Source organism: Tachysurus vachellii, chromosome 9, assembly GCF_030014155.1.
Source record: "Tachysurus vachellii isolate PV-2020 chromosome 9, HZAU_Pvac_v1, whole genome shotgun sequence".
Taxonomy (NCBI): Eukaryota; Metazoa; Chordata; class Actinopteri; order Siluriformes; family Bagridae; genus Tachysurus; species Tachysurus vachellii.
Genome location: NC_083468.1, coordinates 14,836,560 through 14,847,519, shown reverse-complemented (window position 1 = coordinate 14,847,519; position 10,960 = coordinate 14,836,560). Strand labels below are relative to the sequence as shown.

Here is a 10,960-nt window from a genome sequence, read left to right as displayed (position 1 = left end):
TGTTTGGTTATGATAGATGTTGGACTGTTGTTTCATGATTATTTGTATGATGAAGGCTGGTGGGTTTTGCTCTCATTTAGCCTGTACTTTAGATAGCCAAGTCCATGTTTGTTCACTGAGTATGCTTGCTAATAAAAGAGCAGGTGCATTGTTTTCACACTGCTTCCTGGTCAAGCTTGTTCCATGCTGACCAAACAATACACACATTTTTATGGTATTTAGCTGGTCTCTCAGGTTCGGCAATCCATGATCATGTAAGGACCAGCAAATCTTTGCTCATTGTTACTGTTTTCCAAATTGCCTAAACATGAATAACAACCTTTAAAAATCAGGGAAGTTCAAATTGTAGGCTATTCAGGATCACAGCAGTTACACTTCAGTTTACTAATTAAATAATATATATACTTCCGCACATACCACTAGACTAAGGTTTGATGTAACAATAATCACCTTTTCTTTCATATTCAGTGTTTGAGGAGAAAAAAGTATCACTACAAATAAATTATTTTAGCGTAAATGAGCACAGGCTGCTCAGGAAATCAGTAAGAGTGAAAGGTTATTAATTACTGTAGTAAAGTATTTAATTATGTAGGTTTTAAACACTATAATCTAGCTGTTCATGTTGATATTCAATCAACATTAACAATCCAGACAGGGATTTGGCTGTGCTGCATACACTGAACTCCTGCTTGCACTCTGAACACAATGCAAACAACAAACATACTACTTAGCCATTATGTGATAATACAATACTCTCTCTCTCTCTCTCTCTCTCTCTCTCTCTCTCTCTCTCTCTCTCTCTCTCTCTCTCTCTCGCCACACATCCTGAGACACCACTGATCCTGACCCCTTCTGCTCTCCAGACCTGCCTAATCCATCCTGATTCTAGTTGTAAAGTAGTTTCATCACTTGAAGCTGAAATCATGGAGATGGCTTTGGACTTCAACTCCCACAATCAGTTTTGCACCATCAGTAAACAGTTGATGATTTCAAAAAGACAGAATTCTTGTTAAACCTGGAATAAATCTGACCGATTTGATCACATAGGACCAGGGCCGGCCCTGCGCATAGGCAGAATAGGCAAATGCTAAGGGCGCCGCCCACCATATAAATTATATATATATATGTATATAGGTATATATATATATATATATATATATATATATATATATATATATATATATATATATTATTATTATTATTACCTGAGAAGTATTTTATTTATATATTTATTATATATATTTTATTGCTGTAAGAAAGGCAAGGAAAGCAAGGTCTCCGTAATATAGTTTTTTTTATGTAGTTTGTGTGTTTCCAAAATATTTTCAAAATAAAGAAAAACAGGACAAAGCTGTGCAGTTTGTTTCTGTGTAAGTTTATGGACAAAATGATCGGAACACAATTGTCTGTGATTCCAGGGGCACCAGGTGAAATCTTGCCTAGGGCAGCAAATTGGCCAGGGCCGGCCCTGCATAGGACACAGTTATAGAAAGGAAATGACACACTCATCACACTCTGGTGTCACCCAGATGAGAATGGGTTCCATTTTGATTTTGGTTCCTCTCAAGGTTTCTTCCTCAGATCGTCTCCAGGGAAATTATTTTCTTGATCATTAATCAAAAAATTTATCAGGAATATCCTGAACTGATATATTTCTGTTTAGCCGTTTTGGGACATGTCCAAGGTTAAAAGAGCTATAGAGCTAAAATAGAACTGTATTGAATTCTGCTCTCTTTTCATTAACCACAGAATGATATGAGGTTTAGTGCATTCTCAGACTTAGAGTAAATGTTCATTAGGGTTCAGTGTTGTTGTTTCATTATGAAGTGGTTATTTAGCGGAACCTCCTGCCTCTGTTGTACACATAGAGGAGAGGAAAGAGAAGAGATGACACGCAACACACACACAAACACACACATACAGTATACACACACACACAAACACACACACACACACAAACACACACACAGACGCACACACACAAACACGCAAACACACACAAACACACGCACGCGCGCACACACACATTAACACATGCACACACACACACACACATACAGACACACACGCACGCACGCGCGCGCGCACACACACACTTGTTGCAGACATGACAGCACCATTCAGTTAGTTTCACGCTGACATTTCTGTCGCTTACTAATGTGAACTTTGGACCGATTTTCTAAACTTCAACAACGACTTTTTCGGAGAAAAGCCTTCATTAATAAGGTAGGACACAGATCTATATGTGTATAGATATATATTCATGTTTTATATGAAAGCGTGAGTTCTTGGAGTTTTAGGAGAAAACACCGACAACGTACTTACTTTGTGTCTGTTATCAAGAAGTTCAGGTTTAAGTCAGTTTAAAAATAAATAAATAAATAAACAAACACCTTTTAGCTTGACTGCAGGTGAGAACAGTTTGCAGTGTTCAGGTGGAACTGAGAGGATCCTGAACCAGCCTGAGATCCCGTTACATAGAGGAGGATACAGAAGAATGTCCAGTATCTTAACACACTCTCTCTCTCTTAATCCTGTCTACAACTCAGACAAAATTAAATAAATTAATCAACACCTGCTTTGTGTAATTAACACATACTGGTACAGTATCTTTATGTCTAGAAGAGTGAATAAGTGCTTGTAGTGTTGAATTAACACTGATCCAGAACTGGGTTTTCCTTACTGTGCTAATACTGGTATAAAATACTGGATTGGATTGAATGTTTGATCCAATCTGTTTTATTTTATATATTGCCATATTTTTGCTGTGAGGGTGTGATATACTAACTGGTATACTGGTATGACACAGACACAACTTAAAGCCTTCATGCCTCTAATAGTTTGCATAATTGCCAAAGAGAAGGAGGTAGAGTTGATTTGGTAACTGAATGGATGTCAGTGTCAGGAATCCACCGATACACAAGAGCTCTGTTATCATTCACTGTATTAAAAATAGAAGAAAAAAAGGGATTAGTGCAACTTTCAGCATATAGTGTTTCACACTTACAATGATGACAACTTGCTGGGTTGAAAAAAGTTATGTTATGTATAGTATAACCTGTATAATCCATGCAAACTTAATCCATGTAACTTATTTTTAATACAAACTTAACTTAATCCATGTAACTTATTTTTTAAGGAAAAATAAACAAAGCATAATAAATTCTTATAAAGAATCTACAGTTTAAAAAGTTTTGACTTGTCCTGGTAGGAGAACCTGAACATATTCATCCATTCTCTCAATTCATTTTAGGGTTGCTCCTGTATTGTCTGTGTGTTCATTGAAATAATGCCCTGTCTTACCCTCCATCAGCTACATTATTCTTAATTGTGTGCTTCCGTAGGTTTAGTAAGATCCACTGTACAGTACAACGCATATTGTTCATCTTAATTCTAACATATAGGGGTTGAATACAGACACATCAGAGGTTATTTCGTGTGATGCTTCAGGATGAACGTCTATGACCTCTGATAGCTCTCTGAGTATTTGAAAGAGTCAACATCATTTATAGCTCCTTCAAGAGAGTCTGAAATTGATGTGCTAGAGAATAAGTAGATTTGATAAAATCAGACTCTGAATTCTGCATTGGAAAATGCTGGATCATAAAACTCCACAGTGAGCGTTTCCAATTTGAACACATCTTCCTGGGTGATGATGTGTTTTGAAGGCAGAACTTGTGGAATTTTGTATGGTTTCCCAATTTGAAAGGCATATAACCACTTTGGGACCAGGTTGTCTGTTTTTTTTTTTTTCTAACTGCCTCACTAGCTAAAACAGATGGAAACCATGGCATGCATGATATATTTGGCTAATGCATGCTGAGGACCATAGGAAAAAAGCAATGTCTATCAGTAATGGGACTTCTGGTTTTGCAGGGTAGGTGATGCACATGTTTATGAGCTTTGGTAGCTTTTGGGGCCCAAATATTCCTTAAATAACAGTAACATTCCACAAGTCAGTAAACCAAGTCGTACCACACATCTCGTGCTGTTTTTCACAAAGGATGTGTTTAAAAGTGGTTAATCCCAGTTAAGTGCTTTCATTAATAGGTTAAGCCAGTTGTTCTGGTTATTTAATTGATTGCAAGCAGTATGAGTATGATTTATGATGTGCTCTGCTAATAACCTAATTAATATAACCTAATATTTCACTGAAACTAAAACTGCTGATTGATCATATTGTAAGAACCTAATTAATAGGATATACTTTAAATTGCAGAGGCTTTTGAGCCACATTATGCTTTTGTTGACATCACATTTGTTGAATTAAAGGCCCAGTCCAAAAGCTTTGTACTGCTGATGCTTGTATTTACAAGCAGATCTTTTTGTCGATCAAAATGAATCCATTTTGCTGCAGATTTCCAGTCAGGCTCAGTATATTCAAATGTTAACTGGTTATCAGTCATCTTGGCTTGTGTTTTTTTTCTACTGATTATGTAACTCTCAGCCAAACACAATCCAAATGTACTTCTTCAGCAAGTGGAATTTCTGTCCTATATTTTTATTAATATAATATGAATATAAATATTCATAAATATTAGTTTATGCTTATAATTATTAGAATGGAACCAATCTAAGCTGTTAAAACAGTTATTTTATACTCATTTAAATTGTGTAGTATGAATTTTATGGTCTTGAAGGATTGTTCTTTGGGTGAATTATTAATGGGTTATTAAGGTGCTTATAATAAACATAGGTGAAAAAGAGAAGTCTGTATTGTCACATGTACTAAAATGATTTTCTCAAGGATTCACCATAAGCAGCTTAGTGATTTTGGGGCTCACAACCTTCTAAGTAGTAGCTCAGAGCTTTAGCCACTGAGCCTCCATGGCTTGTGATATTAGTGAAAATGAACATGAACAAGTTTTTAAATTGTGCCAAAATGCTGAGGCTGAGAAGAAATATTACTTTGCTGACTAGTAGTAACTCTGAGCTTTATTAAACCTCTCTGCATTACTATTATCTGATACCTACATACATAAAGGGATGGTAAGATGATGAAGTCCATATTCAATATTCAGTGTTGAGAGAAGAGACTCCACATATTTTCCTTTTAAAATGATTTCATTCCAGTTCACTCCTTCTTGAGGAAATATAAGTGTCATGTGCGTGGCTTTGGTATGTGTATAGGTGTGGGTAGTACAAGTGCACCTCCTCCAACAGAAGCTAAAGAGATAAGAGATGACCAGGGGCTAAGAATGTGTAAAGTAAACACTACTGTGTGCACTCACATGCTGTTTTAATGGTACCTATTCATTCACATATTTACCTTCCCAGCAACTCAGTCTTTATAGTCCTAAACAATTTGAGACATAACACTGTATTCCCCAATAAGGAACTTGGTCCAGGGTGCGGAATTGGTTGAAAAATAATGTTAAGTAAACTGTGATTGTTTTCTATGAAATGTGTTGTTGGCTGTGTTTGAGGAAACTACAGTGTGGTAACTGATACGAGCTATAGATTATGTGGAAGAGAGCAGACGTGAGTCTGCTATGCTATTCAAACACACCAGCTTTATTGAAGTTATTTGGCAAATGGGACTTGCCTTCTTCTGTGATGTGTCATGGTCACCTTTCTTTGTCTTTGCATTCTCAAACACACACATAAACACACAAAAGCTATTTTTCCCTCTTCACCCAGGAAGTGCTCTTATTTATAGCAGGGTTAGCTGTAAGCATCCTTGGTGCGACTATGTAGAAACGTACTGTAAGCACACAGAAATTGGTCAGACAATGAAGCACAGAAATGACCTCTATTTGTCCTCTGTGTGGTTAACTAAAGCCAATGATTGACTCTTTCTGTGACAGTAAAAATGCTTAGACATCACAATATATACAGTATGCAGCTGATTTTAGTCAGCTCACTGACCCTGAAAAGTGTTGCTGATTTTTTTTTGCTGTTTATCAGTTTGCCGTTCTCACGCTGTCTTGTTTTTCCTGGCGTTTCTTTTTTTCCTGCTGTCACTATATCTGTGATTCACTCTTCTGCCAAACAACAACCCCCTGCCCCCACCCCCACCCTACACGCACATACAGTTATATCAGTTATATCAGGGGAATTTGGCACGTCTGTCCTCAATAGTGTCAGAGATGAGAGATCGGGCTGTCAGATCTGGAGAAGGCAAAGAGGAAAACGTTTTGTGGTCCAGATGTTCTGGGTGAAGAAGGTGGTGAATCAGATAATAAGACTCCTCTTCCTGCTTGATAAACTGCCAAATAGCCAAACTCAGTAGAATGGCGGTGGTGCTACTGAGAGGTGTGTTTTTCTGTATTAAAACTGGAGGAATAAAGTGCAATTTCTTTGTTTTGTATTACACCCCATAATGCAATGCAGTTGTACCACAAGCTCCATAAAAAATGTAACATAACATTTGCTTTGGCATCATGTGGGTATTCAGTACAATTTATTTGTATAGCACTTTTAACAATTTACATTGTCTTAAAGCAGCTTTACAGAAGTATAGAAACAGAAGTTTAAAATTAAGTAACTATATATCTCTAATATCTATCCCTGTCCCTAATGAGCAAGCCTGAGGCGATGGTGGTAAGGAAAAATTTCCTGAGGTGATATGAGGTAGAAACCTTGAGAGGAACCTGACTCAGAAAGAAAACCCATCCTCATTTTTGAGACACTGGACAGGAAATTATGTAAATGTAATTAATGTCTGTACTACAACAGTTTATAGTTGTACAACAAAGAGCTCCTCGGGAACTAATAAGTCAGCACAAACTCTACTAATTCCTTCCTGTCGAAGAATTGAAATGATCACAGATGAAAGTATAAGCCCTAACCATGCCCGTTTTATATCTTTCATGTAATAAGGAAGACCTAACTAGAAAATTTGATGATTAATTTCATAGAAAATGTAAGGTACAATGTATGAATTGATTACGGTTTGTAAAACTTGTCATTTGGTGAATCCACAATTTAAAAAAAATTAGTTTCATCATGTACATTTAATCATTACAGATCTAAAACACTTTCACAACTAAACAATAATATATAGTTATAAATGATTGTGTGTGTTCAGTTTGATCCTTCACTCAAGTGTTGCACAATAAATGCTTGGTAATAATTATGGTAAAATTGCCTCTGCAGGACACACTGTATGACCAGTTTGTGGACACCTGACCGTCTCACCCATATGTAGATATTCCTCAGTTCTGGAATGGGGCCCAAAATCATTCTAGCATGAACGTTTACAGCAACATGAACGTGAACATCCAGTAAAGACAAGGCTGTTGTGGAAGATCTCAAATGTTTCCTGCAAAGACACCTGACCTAAGCCCCACTGAACCCCACGGAACCCCACGGAACCCCTCTCCTCACCCAGCATCACTGCCTGACCTCACTAATGCTCTTGTACCTGAATGGGCATAGATTCCTACAGCAATGCTCCAAAAGTTAGTTCAAAGTCTTCTCAGAAAACTTCGGAATAGGGTGTTCATCAAGCACGTATTTTGCATGCTGGTCAGTTGTCCTCATACCTTTAGTCATATAGTGTATGGCAGAAAGGTACAATATGCAAATGAGTCCTGTTACAGGTGAGCATCCTGTATTTTCAACAATTTTCTTGATTATTCTGTTATTTTGCACAGTTAAAAAAAGGAAATGATATCAATAGGCTTTCTTTAATAATCTGCAATGTTTACATAGAAAAGTGCCTACGTTGCTGGTTTAGAGACATAGGACAAATTTATCACTTCATGTTCCTGCATCACCATGACTGCTTTTGCTTCATTCATTGTTGAATCCTGCTCTTTGCATGTTCATGTCTAATGGAAAGACATTGAGCCGAGCTGGAAGTATCTCGGGTAGCATTCGGACATATACACACAGCACAATGACAGGAAACGTGTGCTCTGACTTTCCCTTTTCTGATTTGAACCTAACTGTCTATGTGGACTTGACATTTCCTGAATAAAGGGCATTATGGGTGGAGAATTAAACCATAGATCCATTTGCTGTATTAACTCTGTAAATAATTACCCTTTACTAATACTTACTGCCTTCTTAGTTGAATATTATACACCTTTTCACTGTTTTTCTTTCAGAAGCCACGTCAGCATTTTGTCTGTTTTGTACACTTTTAACACAGAATTGCTCAGTTAATTAAGCTTGGAAAAATGCAGATGTGTCTGATAATTCATTCTGTCTCATTCTGTCCCTTTAATGATTTTTACTGTTGTATTACTCAGGGCAACTTGGGGTCAGTGAATATCTGAAAATAAATGGTTGTTTAAAACATCACACACAAATGTAGATGTCACATGCCTGTTATTCTTTTGCATTAATATGTTCGTGGTTAGTGTTGCTGCCTCACAGCGGCAGAGTCACATGACGGTTTCCATCAGTTATCTGGTTTTCTCCCACTTCCCAAAAACATGCAGTTGGTGGATGGGCTACACTACATTCTTCTCAGTGCGTGTGGGTGTGTGTGGGTGTGAATGGTGCACTGCAATGAACTCATATCTCACAGAATATATTCCTGCCCTGCACTCTGTATTCTTGGGATTGGCTCCAGAACCACATGACCCTGTCCATACCATAATAAAGGGCTGTAGAAAATGTCACAAGGTTATGTTTGCCATATCTCGTTTTAAGTGTGCTTGTAAATCAGAGTTGTTGTGTTTTTTATAAACAGATCATAGGGAAGTGCATGGCATTTTGAGAAATATTTTATGGATTGAATGAATCCTGTGTGTGTGTGTGTGTGTGTGTGTGTGTGTGTGTGTGTGTGTTTGTATGTGTGTGCATGTGCTCATCAGACCTTTTTGTGAGACTGTAGGCCATTTACAGCCACATTTCAGCCTGCTGTAACAGATGTTGCCAGTCCTCCAGAAACTTCATGAACACTTTTACTAGGGTTATAACAGTACTAATAAATCACAGTTGTGTACTCAGGCCTTCTTGTACAACTAAGCACACACACACACACACACACACTCAAATAAATGTCCACTGGAGGGCAATGTTGATTAACCAATATAAATGTTACAAACGTCTAAATTATATTCAAAACAATTTATTCTTATTTGCTTTGCAAGAGTTTAAATGTACAATGAATCAATTAATGTTGACTTGTTTTAAAATGCATACGACATTCACTTTCCAGAGTAAAAGATTTTAAATGTATCTAACATATATAATAAATGTATAAAAGACACATCGTTGAGGCAAGTTTACTGGCAAATTACAGATACAGATTAGTATTCCCCTTTTAAGAGGTTTAAAAAAGTATAAAGTAAAAGCCAAATTCAAGAGTTAACTCTGAATTCTGCCATGTAAAGAAGCTAATGCTATTTCTATTCAAATAGCTAAACAAGGAATTTCACTAGTTTCAGCTAAAATTACATAACTGTGCTGGTATGATTTTATGAATATTCCATTAATTCCTAAAGTCAGATATGACATCCAAAGAATTCAGACTTTGTGACTGTTGGATTTAACTTCATGATTGATTTAGCTGAGGAGGAGGATATGCATGTGTCATTTCATTAAACTTTACAGTAAGTCGCACAGAACTGAGACGGGAACAAAATGAAGCAATAAAGCTCCCTGAGATCTCAAAATTCAGGTTGCTCTATATGACGGAAAATTGAGATTAAACCTGTCTGCCAGGTCATTTCCTTACATGGCCTGAGGAGCCACTCTGAGACCTGATAAACACCAAGCTTAATAAGGCTCTGTCTTTTAGGAGGAGCAGGAAACTTGGTACGTCACCACCAGGAAACCAGTGCATGGAAATAAACCAAGCAATAGTCTCTTTGTGCTGCCTTCCTTGTTTGCTGTTGTATAGTGGGGCTGGACTCTGTTGTTGAGGGCTATTCTCAGTCAAACAAGGGTCATGTCCTGAGAAAAAAGATTTTGCAAATGGTTTTCTGAGCTGTCAGAGAAATGCTCTAAGCACTTTTTTTTATCTGCTCATACAAGAATGAAAACATGAGGTAAACGCTGCCCTGAAGGAGATGGCAATGAAGTTTCTTTAGTTTGAGGTTTTTCCTTTTCTGAAGCTCTTTATCTTTCCCTGCATGCTCCCACACATACAGAATGAACATGACTGAAGGGGTCAGGATGAAGCCTACAGAAACAATGTGCATGATCTCATCGTTGGCCTTTGCTAGTTAAAGGCTTGTGCATCTTCAATGCAAGCTTTTTCTTTCTCCTGCACTCTTTCATACACTTTCTCCTCACTCCTGCACTCCTGCTACCTCATCTTGTTCATCCCCCCTGAGCTTGCTGACAATCAACAGTCCTTCACCTCTTTCAATAGTAGGGTTAAAGTGAGCCCGACTGAGTGGTCCTTTTGTCGGGCTTTAATTACAGGACCCGGATTGGGTTCGTTCCCTGCATTCAGTCCGGTTTTTGCTTCACTGGGTGCTTTGGCGACAGGCCCAGGCATAAGTGCCCACTTCTGTAAAACAAATTTGCACTTTCTTGCACTAATTGTGCAGTTTTATCAAGAAGTTATCAAGAAGCTGACATAGCGAAGGACACTTGTCCTGCAACATTTCAAATATCCAAAAATCATATACACACTCATTCATATACATGTACAACTACACACACGGTCATACTCATGCTTTCTCACTGCTGACACACTCTTGTTGCCTCCGGCTCAGACGAGATGCCATCATGCGCACTTCCTGACCTACTGCTGTGAGCTCACTCCAGGGATGGTGGCTAATATGCATCCCCACCCTCTTTTAATTGTTGGAGGAGTTCAGAGGAATTCAGGCTTGGGGGGGAGAGATTAGCAAGGCTGAGAGGTCAAGGACCCACTCCCCTAGGGTTTGAGACACAAGTTAAACAGGGGTCAAGTCATAAAGAGGGAAATTACACAGTCTCCTCTAGGGACCTGATGTAAAACTCTCCTGGGATGAAATAAGAATCTGTCTCGCTCCTTGTTGCGCTGATCCACAGTACACGCTGTAGATCAGTTGCAGTTTTATAAATACTA

At 37.9% G+C, this 10,960-nt stretch overlaps 1 protein-coding gene across 1 annotated transcript in view; it reads left to right on the top strand.

Annotated features, from left to right (window-relative positions):
• The first annotated feature begins 2,085 nt into the window (after positions 1-2,085).
• The window catches only part of ripor1 (RHO family interacting cell polarization regulator 1), a 68,101-nt gene continuing 59,226 nt past the window's right edge, over positions 2,086-10,960 (top strand). The window contains exon 1 of the mRNA XM_060877855.1: positions 2,086-2,226. The gene's annotated coding sequence lies outside the window, so the exon portion shown is untranslated. The remainder of the gene's footprint in view (positions 2,227-10,960) is intronic.